Source organism: Schistocerca piceifrons, chromosome X (assembly GCF_021461385.2).
Source record: "Schistocerca piceifrons isolate TAMUIC-IGC-003096 chromosome X, iqSchPice1.1, whole genome shotgun sequence".
Lineage (NCBI taxonomy): Eukaryota > Metazoa > Arthropoda > Insecta > Orthoptera > Acrididae > Schistocerca > Schistocerca piceifrons.
Window position 1 is genome coordinate 977881083 of NC_060149.1, and position 15501 is coordinate 977896583.

The window sequence follows — 15501 nt, forward strand, 5'->3', positions numbered from 1 at the left end:
GTAAACCTGAATTGAAGCATCGCAATCTATAACTAGTGTCACAGGAATGGTTCAAATCATAGTCAGTAAGAAGAGTCAGTCTTCTTGTACTTAAGTCGGCATTGTGTCTTTTCTATTTAATTCCGATGCAATTTCAGTGTTTCATCGTCAATTAGAAAGGTCCAAGGGATACAGTAAACCTGGAGTGAAGCATCGGAATATATAACTAGTGTCAATGGAATGTTCAAAACATAGACAGTAGGAAGAGTCAGTGTTCTTGTACTTAGGTCGGGATTGTGCCTTTTGGGTTTAAGTCCGGTGCAATTCCTGTGTTTCATCGTCAATAAGATGGTCAGAGGGATACAGGAACCCTGAAGTGACGCATCGGAATCTATAACTTGTGTCACAGGAATGGTTCAAAACATAGTCAGTAAGACGAGTCAGTCTTCTTGTACTTAAGTCGGCATTGTGCTTTTTGTATTTAATTCCGATGCAATTTCAGTGTTTCATCGTCAATAAGAAGGTCCAAGGGATACAGTAAACCAGGTGTGAAGTATGGGAATCTATAAATAGAGTCAATGGAATGGTTCAAAGCATAGACAGTAAGAACTGTCAGTCTTCTTGTAATTAAGTCTGCTTTCTGCCTTTTGTATTTAATTCCGGTGCAATTTCTGTCTTTCATCGTCAATAAGATGATCTGAGGGATAAAGAAACCCTGAAGTGAAGCATCGGAATCTATAACTAGTGTCACAGAATGGTTCAAAACATAGTCAGTAAGAAGAGTCAGTCTTCTTGTACTTAAGTCGGCATTGTGCCTTTTGTATTTAATTCCGAAGCAATTTCTGTGTTTCATCGTCAATAAGAAGGACCAAGGGATACAGGAAACCTGGAGTGAAGCATCGGAATCTATAACTAGTGTCACAGGAATGGTTCAAAACAGAGACAGTAAGAAGAGTCAGTCTTCATGTACTTATGTCGGCATTGTGCCTTTTGTATTTAATTCCGATGCCATTTCTGTGTTTCATCGTCAATAAGAAGGTCCAAGGGATACAGTAAACCTGAAGTGAAGCATCGGAATCTACAACTAGTGTCACAAGAATGGTTGAAAACATAGTCAGTAAGAAGAGTCAGTCTTCTTGTACTTAAGTAGCATTGTGCCTTTTCTATTTAATTCCGATGCAACTTCAGTGTTTCATCGTCAAAATGAAGATCCAAGGGATACAGTAAACCTGGAGTGAAGCATCGGAATCTACAACTAGTGTCAGTGGAATGGTTCAAAACATAGACAGTAAGACTTGTCAGACTTCTTGTACTTAAGTCGGCATTGTGCCTTTTGTATTTAATTCCGGTGCAATTTCTGTGTTTCATCGTCAATAGGAAGGTCAGAGGGATACAGTAAACCTGATGTGAAGCATCGGAATCTATAACTAGTGTCACAGGAATGGTTCAAAACATAGTCAGAAAAAAGAGTCGGTCTTCATGTACTTAAGTCGGCATTGTGCCTTTTGTATTTTATTCCGGTGCAATGTCTGTGTTTCATCGACAATAAGTTGGTCAGATGGATACAGTAAACCTGAGGTGAAGCATCGGAATCTAAAACTAGTGTCACAGGAATGGTTCAAATCATAGTCAGTAAGAAGAGTCAGTCTTCTTGTTCTTAAGTCGGCATTGTGCATTTTCTATTTAATTCCTATGCAATTTCTGTGTTTCATCGTCAATAAGAAGGTCCAAGGGATACAGTAAACCTGGAGTGAAGAATCGGAATCTATAACTAGTGTCACAGGAATGGTTCAAAACATAGACAGTAAGAAGAGTCAGTCTTCTTGTACCTAAGTCGACATTGTGCCGCTTGTATTTAATTCCAATGCAATTTCTGTATTTCATCGTCAATAAGAAGGTCAGAGGGATACAGTAACCCTGAAGTGAAGCACCAGAATCGATAACAAGTGTCACAGAAATGGTTCAAAACATAGTCAGTAAGAAGAGTCAGTCTTCTTGTACTTATGTCAGCATTGTGCACTTTCTATTTATTTCCGATGCAATTTCTGTGTTTCATCGTCAATAAGAAGGTGAGAGGGATACATTAAACCTGAAGTGAAGCATCGGAATCTATAACTAGTGTGACATTAATGGTTCAAAACATAATCGCAAGGAAAAGTCAGTCTTCTTGTCCTTAAGTCAACATTGTGCTTTTTGTATTTATTTCCTATGCAATTTCTGTGTTTCATCTACAATAAGAAGGTCCAAGGGATACATTAAACCTGGAGTGAAGCATTGGAATCTATAACTAGTGTCACAGTATGGTTCAAAGCATAGACAGTAAGAAGAGTCAGTCTTCATGTACCTAAGTTGGCATTGTGCCTTTTGTATTTAATTCCGATGCAATTTCTGTGTTTCATCGTCAATAACAAGGTTCCAGGGATACAGTAAACCTGAAGTGAAGCATCGGAATCTATAACTAGTGTCACAGGAATGGTTCAAAACATAGTCAGTAAGAAGAGTCAGTTTTCATGTATTTAAGTCGGCAATGTGCCTTTTGTATTTAATTCCGATGCAATTTCTGTGTTTCATCGTTAATACGAAGGTCCAAGGTATACAGTAAACCTGAAGTGAAGCATCGCAATCTATAACTAGTGTCACAGGAATGGTTCATATCATAGCCAGTAAGAAGAGTCAGTCTTCTTGTACTTAAGTCGGCATTGTGTCTTTTCTATTAAATTCCGATGCAATTTCAGTGTTTCATCGTCAATTAGATAGGTCCAAGGGATACAGTAAACCTGGAGCGAAGCATCGGAATATATAACTAGTGTCAATGGAATGTTCAAAACATAGACAGTAGGAAGAGTCAGTGTTCTTGTACTTAAGTCGGGATTGTGCCTTTTGGGTTTAAGTCCGGTGCAATTTCTGTGTTTCATCGTCAATAAGATGGACAGAGGGATACAGGAACCCTGAAGTGACGCATCGGAATCTATAACTTGTGTCACAGGAATGGTTCAAAACATAGTCAGTAAGACGAGTCAGTCTTCTTGTACTTAAGTCGGCATTGTGCTTTTTGTATTTAATTCCGATGCAATTTCAGTGTTTCATCGTCAATAAGAAGGTCCAAGGAATACAGTAAACCTGGAGTGAAGTATGGGAATCTATAAATAGTGTCAATGGAATGGTTCAAAGCATAGACAGTAAGAAGAGTCAGTCTTCTTGTAAGTAAGTCTGCTTTGTGCCTTTTGAATTTAATTCCGGTGCAATTTCTGTCTTTCATCGTCAATAAGAAGGTCCAAGGGAAACAGTAAATCTGAAGTGAAGCATCGGAATCTATAACAAGTGTCACAGGAATGGTTCAAAACATAGTCAGTAAGAACAGTCGGTCTTCATGTACTAAGGTCGGCATTGTGCCATTTCTATTTAATTCCGATGCAATTTCAGTGTTTAATCGTCAATAAGAAGGTCCAAGGGATACAGTAAACCTGAAGTGAAGCATCGGATCTATAACTAGTGTTACAGGAATGGTTCAAAACATAGTCAGTAAGAAGAGTCAGTCTTCATGTTCTTAAGTCGGCATTGTGCCTTTTGTATTTAATTCCGATGCAATTTCTGTGTTTCATCGTCAATAAGAAGGTCCAAGGGATACAGTAAACCTGAAGTAAAGAATCGGAATCTATAACTAGTGTCACAGGAATGGTTGAAAACATAGTCAGTAAGAAGAGTCAGTCTTCTTGTACTTAAGTAGCATTGTTCCTTTTCTATTTAATTCCGATGCAACTTCAGTGTTTCATCGTCAATATGAAGGTCCAAGGGATACAGTAAACCTGGAGTGAAGCATCGGAATCTATAACTAGTGTCAGTGGAATGGTTCAAAACATAGACAGTAAGAAGAGTCAGTCTCCTTGTACTTAAGTTGGCACTGTGCCTTTTCTATTTAATTTCTACGCAATTTCTGCGTTTCATCGTCAATAAGAAGGTCCATGGGATACAGTAAACCTGGAGTGAAGCATCGGAATCTATAACTAGTGTCACAGGAATGGTTCAAAACATAGACAGTAACAAGTGTCAGACTTCTTGTACTTAAGTCGGCATTTTGCATTTTGTATTTAATTCCGATATAATTTCTGTGTTTCATCGTCAATATGAGGATCAGAGGGATTCAGTAAACCTGAAGTGAAGCATCGGAATCTATAACTAGTGTCACAGGAATGGTTCAAAGCATAGTCAGTAAGACGAGTCAGTCTTCTTGTACTTAAGTCGGCATTGTTCTTTTTGTATTTAATTCCGGTGCAATTTCAGTGTTTCATCGTCAATAAGAAGGTCAGAGGGATACAGTAAACCTACAGTGAAGCATCGGAATCTATAACTAGTGTCACAGGAATGGTTCAAAACATAGTCAGTAAGAAAAGTCAGTCTTCTTGTACTTAAGTAGCATTGTGCCTTTTCTATTTAATTCCGATGCAACTTCAGTGTTTCATCGTCAATATGAAGGTCCAAGGGATACAGTAAACCTGAAGTGAAGCATCGGATCTATAACTAGTGTCACAGGAATGATTCAAAACATAGTCAGTAAGAAGAGTCAGTCTTCATGTACTTAAGTCGGCTTTGTGCCTTTTGTATTTAATTCCGATGCAATTTCTGTGTTTCATCGTCAATAAGAAGGTCCAAGGGATACAGTAAACCTGAAGTGAAGAATCGTAATCTATAACTAGTGTCACAGGAATGGTTCAAAAACATAGTCAGTAAGAAGAGTCAGTCTTCTTGTCCTTAAATCGGCATTGTGCCTATTGTATTTAATTCCGATGCAATTTCTGTGTTACATCGTCAATAAGAGGGACCAAGGGATACAGGAAACCTGGAGTGAAGCATCGGAATCTATAACTAGTGTCACAGGAATGGTTCAAAACAGAGACAGTAAGAAGAGTCAGTCTTCATGTACTTAAGTCGGCATTGTGCCTTTTGGATTTAATTCCGATGCAATTTCTGTGTTTCATCTTCAATAAGAAGGTTCAAGGGATACAGTAAACCAGAACTGAAGCATCGGAAACTATAACTAGTGACACAGGAATGGTTCAAAACATAGTCAGTAAGAAGAGTCAGTCTTCATGTACTTAAGTCGGCATTGTGCGTTTTGTATTTAATTACGATGCAATTTCTGTGTTTCATCGTCAATAAGACGGTCCAAGGGATACAGTAAACATGAAGTGAAGCATCGGAATCTATAACTAGTGTCACAGGAATGGTTGAAAACATAGTCAGTAAGAAAAGTCAGTCTTCTTGTACTTAAGTAGCATTGTGCCTTTTCTATTTAATTCCGATGCAACTTCAGTGTTTCATCGTCAATATGAAGGTCCAAGGGATACAGTAAACCTGGAGTGAAGCATCGGAATCTATAACTAGTGTCAGTGGAATGGTTCAAAACATAGTCAGTAAGCAGAGTCAGTCTCCTTGTACTTAAGTTGGCATTGTGCCTTTTCTATTTAATTCCTATGCAATTTCTGCGTTTCATCGTCAATAAGAAGGTCAGAGGGATTCAGTAAACCTGAAGTGAAGCATCGGAATCTATAACTAGTGTCACAGGAATGGTTTCGACGCATAGTCAGTAAAAAGAGTCGGTCTTCATGTACTTAAGTCGGCATTGTGCACTTTCTATTTAATTCCGATGAAATTTCTGTGTTTCATCGTCAATACGAAGGTCAGAGGGATACAGTAAACCTGAGGTGAAGCATCGGAATCTAAAACTAGTGTCACAGGAATGGTTCAAAAGCACAGTCAGTAAGAAGAGTCAGTCTTCTTGTCCTTAAGATGGCATTGTGCCTTTTCTATTTAATTCCTATGCAATTTCTGTGTTTAATCGTCAATAAGAAGGTCCAAGGGATAGAGTAAACCTGGAGTGAAGAATCGGAATCTATAACTAGTGTCACAGGAATGGTTCAAAACATAGACAGTAAGAAGAGTCAGTCTTCATGTACCTAAGTTGGCATTGTGCCTTTTGCATTTAATTCCGATGCAAATTCTGTGTTTCATCGTCAATAAGAAGGTTCAAGAGATACAGTAAACCTGAAGTGAAGCATCGGAATCTATAACTAGTGTCACAGGAATAGTTGAAAGCATAGTCAGTAAGAAGAGTCAGTTTTCATGTACTTAAGTCGGCATTGTGCCTTTTGAATTTAATTCCGATGCAATTTCTGTGTTTCATCGTTTATACGAAGGTCCAAGGGATACAGTAAACCTGAAGTGAAGCATCGCAATCTATAACTAGTGTCACAGGAATGGTTCAAATCATAGTATTTAAGAAGAGTCAGTCTTCTTGTACTTAAGTCGGCATTGTGTCTCTTCTATTTAATTCCGATGCAATTTCAGTGTTTCATCGTCAATAAGAAGGTCCAAGGGATACAGTAAACCTGGAGTGAAGCATCGGAATCTATAACTAGTGTCAATGGAATGTTCAAAACATAGACAGTAGGAAGAGTCAGTGTTCTCGTACTTAAATCGGCATTGTGTCTTTTGTATTTAATTCCGGTGGAATTTCTGTGTTTCATCGTCAATAAGAAGGTCCAAGGGATACAGTAAACCTGGAGTGAAGCATCGGAATCTATAACTAGTGTCACAGGAATGGTTCAAAACATAGTCAGTAAGAAGAGTCAGTCTTCTTGTCCTTAAGTCGGCCTTGTGCTTTTGTATTTATTTCCGAAGCAATTTTTGTGTTTCATCGTCAATAAGAAGGTCCAAGGGTTACAGTAAACCTGGAGTGAAGCATCAGATTCTATAACTAGTGTCAATGGAATGGTTCGAAACATAGACAGTAAGAAGAGTCAGTCTTCTTGTACTTAAGTCGGCATTGTGCCTTTTGTATTTAATTCCGGTGCAATTCCTGTGTTTCATCGTCAATAGGAAGGTCAGAGGGATAGAGTAAACCTGAAGTGAAGCATCTAAATCAATATCTAGTGCCACTGGAATGTTTCAAAACATAGTCAGTAAGAAGAGTCAGTCATCTTGTCATTAAGTCAGCCTTGTGCCTTTTCTATTTAATTCCGATGCAATATCTGTGTTCTATCGTCAATAAGAGGGTCCAAGGTATACAGTAAACCTGGAAAGAAGCATCGGAATCTATAACTAGTGTCACAGGAATGGTTCAAAACATAGACAGTACTTATGTCGGCATTGTGCCTTTTGTATTTAATTCCGATGCAATTTCTGTGTTTTATCGTCAATAAGGAGGTCCAAGGGATACAGTAAACCTGGAGTGAAGCATCGGAATCTATAACTAGTGTCGATGGAATGGTTCAAAACATAGACAGTAAGAAGAGTCAGTCTTCTTGTACTTAAATCGGCATTGTGTCTTTTGTATTTAATTCCGGTGCAATTTCTGTGTTTCATCGTCAATAGGAAGGTCAGAGGGATACAGAAAACCTGAAGTGAAGCATCGGAATCTATAACTAGTGTCACTGGAATGGTTCAAAACATAGTCAGTAAGAAGAGTCCGTCTTCTTGTTCTTAAGTCGGCCTTGTGCCTTTTCTATTTAATTCCGATGCAATTTCTGTGTTTCATCGTCAATAAGAAGGTCCAAGGGATACAGAAAACCTGGAGTGAAGCATCGGAATCTATAACTAGTGTCACAGGAATGGTTCAAAACATAGACAGTACTTAATTCGGCATTGTGCCTTTTGTATTTAATTCCGATGCAATTTCTGTGTTTCATCGTCAATTAGAAGGTCCAAGCGATACAGGAAACCTGAAGTGAAGCATTGGAATCTATAACTAGTGTCACAGGAATGGTTCAAAACATAGTCAGTAGGAAGAGTCAGTCTTCTTGCCCTTAAGTCGGCATTGTGCCTTTGTATTTCATTCCGATGCAATTTCTGTGTTTCATCGTCAATAAGAAGGTCCAAGGGATACAGTAAACCTGGAGTGAAGCATCGGAATCTATAACTAGTGTCAATGGAATGGTTCAAAACGTAGACACTAAGAAGAGTCAGTCTTCTTGTACTTAAATCGGCATTGTGTCTTTTGTATTTAATTCCGGTGCAATTTCTGTGTTTCATCGTCAATAGGAAGGTCAGAGGGATACAGAAAACCTGAAGTGAAGCATCGGAATCTATAACTAGTGTCACTGGAATGGTTCAAAACATAGTCAGTAACAAGAGTCAGTCTTCTTGTTCTTAAGTCGGCCTTGTGCCTTTTCTATTTAATTCCGATGCAATTTCTGTGTTTCATCGTCAATAAGAAGGTCCGAGGGATACAGTAAACCTGGAGTAAAGCATCGGAATCTATAACTAGTGTCACAGGAATGGTTCAATACATAGACAGTACTTAAGTCGGCATTGTGCCTTTTGTATTTAATTCCGATGCAATTTCTGTGTTTCATCGTGAATTAGAAGGTCCAAGCGATACAGGAAACTTGAAGTGAAGCATTGGAATCTATAACTAGTGTCACAGGAATGGTTCAAAACATAGTCAGTAGGAAGAGTCAGTCTACTTGCCCTTAAGTCGGCATTGTGCATTTGTATTTCATTCCGATGCAATTTCTGTGTTTCATCGTCAATATGAAGGTCCAAGGGATACAGTAAACCTGGAGTTAAGCATCGGAATCTATAACTAGTGTCAATGGAATGGTTCAAAACATAGACAGTAAGAAGAGTCAGTCTTCTTGTACTTAAGTCGGCATTGTGCCTTTTGTATTTAATTCCGGTGCAATTTCTGTGTTTCATCGTCAATAGGATGGTCAGAGGGATACAGTAAACCTGAAGTGAAGCATCTAAATCTATATCTAGTGTCACTGGAATGTTTCAAAACATAGTCAGTAAGAAGAGTAAGTCATCTTGTCCTTAAGTCAGCCTTGTGCCTTTTCTATTTAATTCCGATGCAATATCTGTGTTTCATCGTCAATAAGAAGGTCCACGGTATACAGTAAACCTGGAATTAAGCATCGGAATCTATAACTAGTGTCACAGGAATGGTTCAAAACATAGACAGTACTTATGTCGGCATTGTGCCTTTCGTATTTAATTCCGATGCAATTTCTGTGTTTTATCGTCAATAAGAAGGTCCAAGGGATACAGGAAGCCTGAAGTGAAGCATCGAAATCTACAACTAGTGTCACTGGAATGGTTCAAAACGTAGACAGTAAGAAGAGTCAGTCTTCTTGTACTTAAATCGGCATTGTGTCTTTTGTATTTAATTCCGGGGCAATTTCTGTGTTTCATCGTCAATAGGAAGGTCAGAGGGATACAGAAAACCTGAAGTGAAGCATCGGAATCTATAACTAGTGTCACTGGAATGGTTCAAAACATAGACAGTACTTAATTCGGCATTGTGCCTTTTGTATTTAATTCCGATGCAATTTCTGTGTTTCATCGTCAATTAGAAGGTCCAAGCGATACAGGAAACCTGAAGTGAAGCATTGGAATCTATAACTAGTGTCACAGGAATGGTTCAAAACAAAGTCAGTAGGAAGAGTCAGTCTTCTTGCCCTTAAGTCGGCAATGTGCCTTTGTATTTCATTCCGATGCAATTTCTGTGTTTCATCGTCAATAAGAAGGTCCAAGGGATACAGTAAACCTGGAGTGAAGCATCGGAATCTGTAACTAGTGTCAATGGAATGGTTCAAAACGTAGACAGTAAGAAGAGTCAGTCTTCTTGTACTTAAATCGGCATTGTGTCTTTTGTATTTAATTCCGGGGCAATTTCTGTGTTTCATCGTCAATAGGAAGGTCAGAGGGATACAGAAAACCTGAAGTGAAGCATCGGAATCTATAACTAGTGTCACTGGAATGGTTCAAAACATAGTCAGTAACAAGAGTCAGTCTACTTGTTCTTAAGTCGGCCTTGTGCCTTTTCTATTTAATTCCGATGCAATTTCTGTGTTTCATCGTCAATAAGAAGGTCCGAGGGATACAGTAAACCTGGAGTAAAGCATCGGAATCTTTAACTAGTGTCACAGGAATGGTTCAATACATAGACAGTACTTAAGTCGGCATTGTGCCTTTTGTATTTAATTCCGATGCAATTTCTGTGTTTCATCGTGAATTAGAAGGTCCAAGCGATACAGGAAACTTGAAGTGAAGCATTGGAATCTATAACTAGTGTCACAGGAATGGTTCAAAACATAGTCAGTAGGAAGAGTCAGTCTACTTGCCCTTAAGTCGGCATTGTGCATTTGTATTTAATTCCGGTGCAATTTCTGTGTTTCATCGTCAATAGGATGGTCAGAGGGATACAGTAAACCTGAAGTGAAGCATCTAAATCTATATCTAGTGTCACTGGAATGTTTCAAAACATAGTCAGTAAGAAGAGTAAGTCATCTTGTCCTTAAGTCGGCCTTGTGCCTTTTCTATTTAATTCCGATGCAATTTCTGTGTTTCATCGTCAATATGAAGGTCCAAGGGATACAGTAAACCTGGAGTTAAGCATCGGAATCTATAACTAGTGTCAATGGAATGGTTCAAAACATAGACAGTCAGAAGAGTCAGTCTTCTTGTACTTAAGTCGGCATTGTGCCTTTTGTATTTAATTCCGGTGCAATTTCTGTGTTTCATCGTCAATAGGATGGTCAGAGGGATACAGTAAACCTGAAGTGAAGCATCTAAATCTATATCTAGTGTCACTGGAATGTTTCAAAACATAGTCAGTAAGAAGAGTAAGTCATCTTGTCCTTAAGTCAGCCTTGTGCCTTTTCTATTTAATTCCGATGCAATATCTGTGTTTCATCGTCAATAAGAAGGTCCAAGGTATACAGTAAACCTGGAATTAAGCATCGGAATCTATAACTAGTGTCACAGGAATGGTTCAAAACATAGACAGTACTTATGTCGGCATTGTGCCTTTCGTATTTAATTCCGATGCAATTTCTGTGTTTTATCGTCAATAAGAAGGTCCAAGGGATACAGGAAGCCTGAAGTGAAGCATCGAAATCTACAACTAGTGTTACAGGAATGGTTAAAAACATAGTCAGTAAGAAGAGTCAGTCTCCTTGTCCTTAAGTCGGCATTGTGCCTTTTGTGTTTAATTCCGATGCAATTTCTGTGTTTCATCGTCAATAAGAAAGTCCAAGGGATACAGTAAACCTGGAGTTAAGCATCGGAATCTATAACTAGTGTCAATGGAATGGTTCAAAACATAGACAGTAAGAAGAGTCAGTCTTCTTGTACTTAAATCGGCATTGTGTCTTTTTATTTAATTCCGGTGCAATTTCTGTGTGTCATCGTCAATAGGAAGGTCAGAGGGATACAGAAAACCTGAAGTGAAGCATCGGAATCTATAACTAGTGTCACTGGAATGGTTCAAAACATAGTCAGTAACAAGAGTCAGTCTTCTTGTCCTTAAGTCGGCCTTGTGCCTTTTCTATTTAATTCCGACGCAATTTCTGTGTTTCATCGTCAATAAGAGGGTCCGAGGGATACAGTAAACCTGGAGTGAAGCATCGGAATCTATAACTAGTGTCACAGGAATGGTTCAAAACATAGACAGTACTTAAGTCGGCATTGTGCCTTTTGTATTTAATTCCGATGCAATTTCTGTGTTTCATCGTCAATTAGAAGGTCCAAGCGATACAAGAAACCTGAAGTGAAGCATCGGAATCTATAGCTAGTGTCACAGGAATGGTTCAAAACATAGTCAGTAGGAAGAGTCAGCCTTCTTGCCCTTAAGTCGGCATTGTGTATTTTCTATTTAATTCCGATGCAATTTCAGTGTTTCATCGTCAATAAGAAGGTCCAAGGGATACAGTAAACCTGGAGTAAAGCATCGGAATCTATAACTAGTGTCAATGGAATGTTCAAAACATAGACAGTAGGAAGAGTCAGTGTTCTTGCACTTAAGTCGGCATTGTGTCTTTTGTATTTAATTCCCGTGCAATTTCTGTGTTTCATCGTCAATAGGAAGGTCAGAGGGATACAGTAAACCTGAAGTGAAGCATCGGAATCTATAACTAGTGTCACTGGAATGGTTCAAAACATAGTCAGTAAGAAGAGTCAGTCTTCTTGTCCTTAAGTCGGCCTTGTGCCTTTTCTATTTAATTCCGATGCAATTTCTGTGTTTCATCGTCAATAAGAAGGTCCGAGGGATACAGTAAACCTGGAGTGAAGCATCGGAATCTATAACCAGTGTCACAGGAATGGTTCAAAACGTAGACAGTACTTAAATCGGCATTGTGCCTTTTGTATTTAATTCCGATGCAATTTCTGTGTTTCATCGTCAATTAGAAGGTCCAAGCGATACAGGAAACCTGAAGTGAAGCATCGGAATCTATAACTAGTGTCACAGGAATGGTACAAAACATAGTCAGTAGGAAGAGTCAGTCTTCTTGCCCTTAAGTCGGCATTGTGCCTTTGTATTTAATTCGGATGCAATTTCTGTGTTTCAACGTCAATAAGAAGGTCCAAGGGATACAGTAAACCTGGAGTGAAGCATCGGAATCTATAACTAGTGTCACAGGAATGGTTCAAAACATAGTCAGTAAGAAGTGTCAGTCTTCTTGTCCTTAAGTGGGCCTTGTGCTTTTGTATTTATTCCCGAAGCAATTTTTGTGTTTCATCGTCAATAAGAAGGTCCAAGGGATACAGTAAGCCTGGAGTGAAGCATCGGAATCTATAACTAGTGCCAATGGAATGGTTCAAAACATAGACAGTAAGAAGAGTCAGTCTTCTTGTCCTTAAGTCAGCCTTGTGCCTTTTCTATTTAATTCCGATGCAATATCTGTGTTTCATCGTCAATAAGAAGGTCCAAAGTATACAGTAAACCCGGAATAAAGCATCGGAATCTATAACTAGTGTCACAGGAATGGTTCAAAACATAGACAGTACTTATGTCGGCTTTGTGCCTTTTGTATTTAATTCCGATGCAATTTCTGTGTTTTATCGTCAATAAGAATGTCCAACGGATACAGGAAACCTGAAGTGAAGCATCGAAATCTACAACTAGTGTCACAGGAATGGTTCAAAACATAGTCAGTAAGAAGAGTCAGTCTTCTTGTCCTTGAGTCGGCATTGTGCCTTTTGTATTTAATTCCGATACAAATTCTGTGTTTCATCGTCAATAAGAAGGTCCAAGGGATACAGTAAACCTAAAGTGAAGCATCGAAATCTATAACTAGTGTCAATGGAATGGTTCAAAACATAGACAGTAAGAAGAGTCGGTCTTCTTGTACCTAAATCGGCATTGTGTCTTTTATATTTAATTCGTGTGCAATTTCTGTGTTTCATCGTCAATAGGAAGGTCGGAGGGATACAGAAAACCTGAAGTGAAGCTTCGGAAACTATAACTAGTGTCACTGGAATGGTTCAAAACATAGTCAGTAAGAAGAGTCAGTCTTCTTGCCCTTAAGTCAGCCTTGTGCCTTTTCTATTTAATTCCGATGCAATTTCTGTGTTTCATCGTCAATAAGAAGGTCCGAGGGATACAGTAAACCTGGAGTAAAGCATCGGAATCTATAACTAGTGTCACAGGAATGGTTCAATACATAGACAGTACTTAAGTCGGCAGTGTGCCTTTTGTATTTAATTCCGATGCAATTTCTGTGTTTCATCGTGAATTAGAAGGTCCAAGCGATACAGGAAACTTGAAGTGAAGCATTGGAATCTATAACTAGTGTCACAGGAATGGTTCAAAACATAGTCAGTAGGAAGAGTCAGTCTACTTGCCCTTAAGTCGGCATTGTGCATTTGTATTTCATTCCGATGCAATTTCTGTGTTTCATCGTCAATATGAAGGTCCAAGGGATACAGTAAACCTGGAGTTAAGCATCGGAATCTATAACTAGTGTCAATGGAATGGTTCAAAACATAGACAGTAAGAAGAGTCAGTCTTCTTGTACTTAAGTCGGCATTGTGCATTTTGTATTTAATTCCGGTGCAATTTCTGTGTTTCATCGTCAATATGAAGGTCAGAGGGATACAGAAAACCTGAAGTGAAGCATCGGAATCTATAACTAGTGTCACTGGAATGGTTCAAAACATAGTCAGTAACAAGAGTCAGTCTTCTTGTCCTTAAGTCGGCCTTGTGCCTTTTCTATTTAATTCCGACGCAATTTCTGTGTTTCATCGTCAATAAGAGGGTCCGGGGATACAGTAAACCTGGAGTAAAGCATCGGAATCTATAACTAGTGTCACAGGAATGGTTCAAAGCATAGACAGTACTTAAGTCGGCATTGTGCCTTTTGTATTTAATTCCGATGCAATTTCTGTGTTTCATCGTCAATTAGAAGGTCCAAGCGATACAGGAAACCTGAAGTGAAGCATCGGAATCTATAGCTAGTGTCACAGGAATGGTTCAAAACATAGTCAGTAGGAAGAGTCAGCCTTCTTGCCCTTAAGTCGGCATTGTGTATTTTCTATTTAATTCCGATGCAATTTCAGTGTTTCATCGTCAATAAGAAGGTCCAAGGGATACAGTAAACCTGGAGTAAAGCATCGGAATCTATAACTAGTGTCAATGGAATGTTCAAAACATAGACAGTAGGAAGAGTCAGTGTTCTTGCACTTAAGTCGGCATTGTGTCTTTTGTATTTAATTGCCGTGCAATTTCTGTGTTTCATCGTCAACAGGAAGGTCAGAGGGATACAGTAAACCTGAAGTGAAGCATCGGAATCTATAACTAGTGTCACTGGAATGGTTCAAAACATAGTCAGTAAGAAGAGTCAGTTTTCTTGTCCTTAAGTCGGCCTTGTGCCTTTTCTATTTAATTCCGATGCAATATCTGTGTTTCATCGTCAATAAGAAGGTCCGAGGGATACAGTAAACCTGGAGTGAAGCATCGGAATCTATAACCAGTGTCACAGGAATGGTTCAAAACATAGACAGTACTTAAATCGGCATTGTGCCTTTTGTATTTAATTCCGATGCAATTTCTGTGTTTCATCGTCAATTAGAAGGTCCAAGCGATACAGGAAACCTGAAGTGAAGCATCGGAATCTATAACTAGTGTCACAGGAATGGTTCAAAACATAGTCAGTAGGAAGAGTCAGTCTTCTTGCCCTTAAGTCGGCATTGTTCCTTTGTATTTAATTCGGATGCAATTTCTGTGTTTCAACGTCAATGAGAAGGTCCAAGGGATACAGTAAACCTGGAGTGAAGCATCGGAATCTATAACTAGTGTCACAGGAATGGTTCAAAACATAGACAGTAAGAAGAGTCAGTCTTCTTGTACTTAAGTCGGCATTGTGCCTTTTTATTTAATTCCGATGCAATTTCTGTGTTTCATCGTCAATAAGAAGGTCCAAGGGATACAGTAAGCCTGGAGTGAAGCATCGGAATCTATAACTAGTGCCAATGGAATGGTTCAAAACATAGACAGTAAGAAGAGTCAGTCTTCTTGTACTTAAGTCGGCATTGTGCCTTTTGTATTTAATTCCGGTGCAATATCTGTGTTTCATCGTCAATAGGAAGGTGAGAGGGATACAGTAAACCTGAAGTGAAGCATCTAAATCAACATCTATTGTCACTGGAATGTTTCATAACATAGTCAGTAAGAAGAGTCAGTCATCTTGTCCTTAAGTCAGCCTTGTGCCTTTTCTATTTAATTCCGATGCAATATCTGTGTTC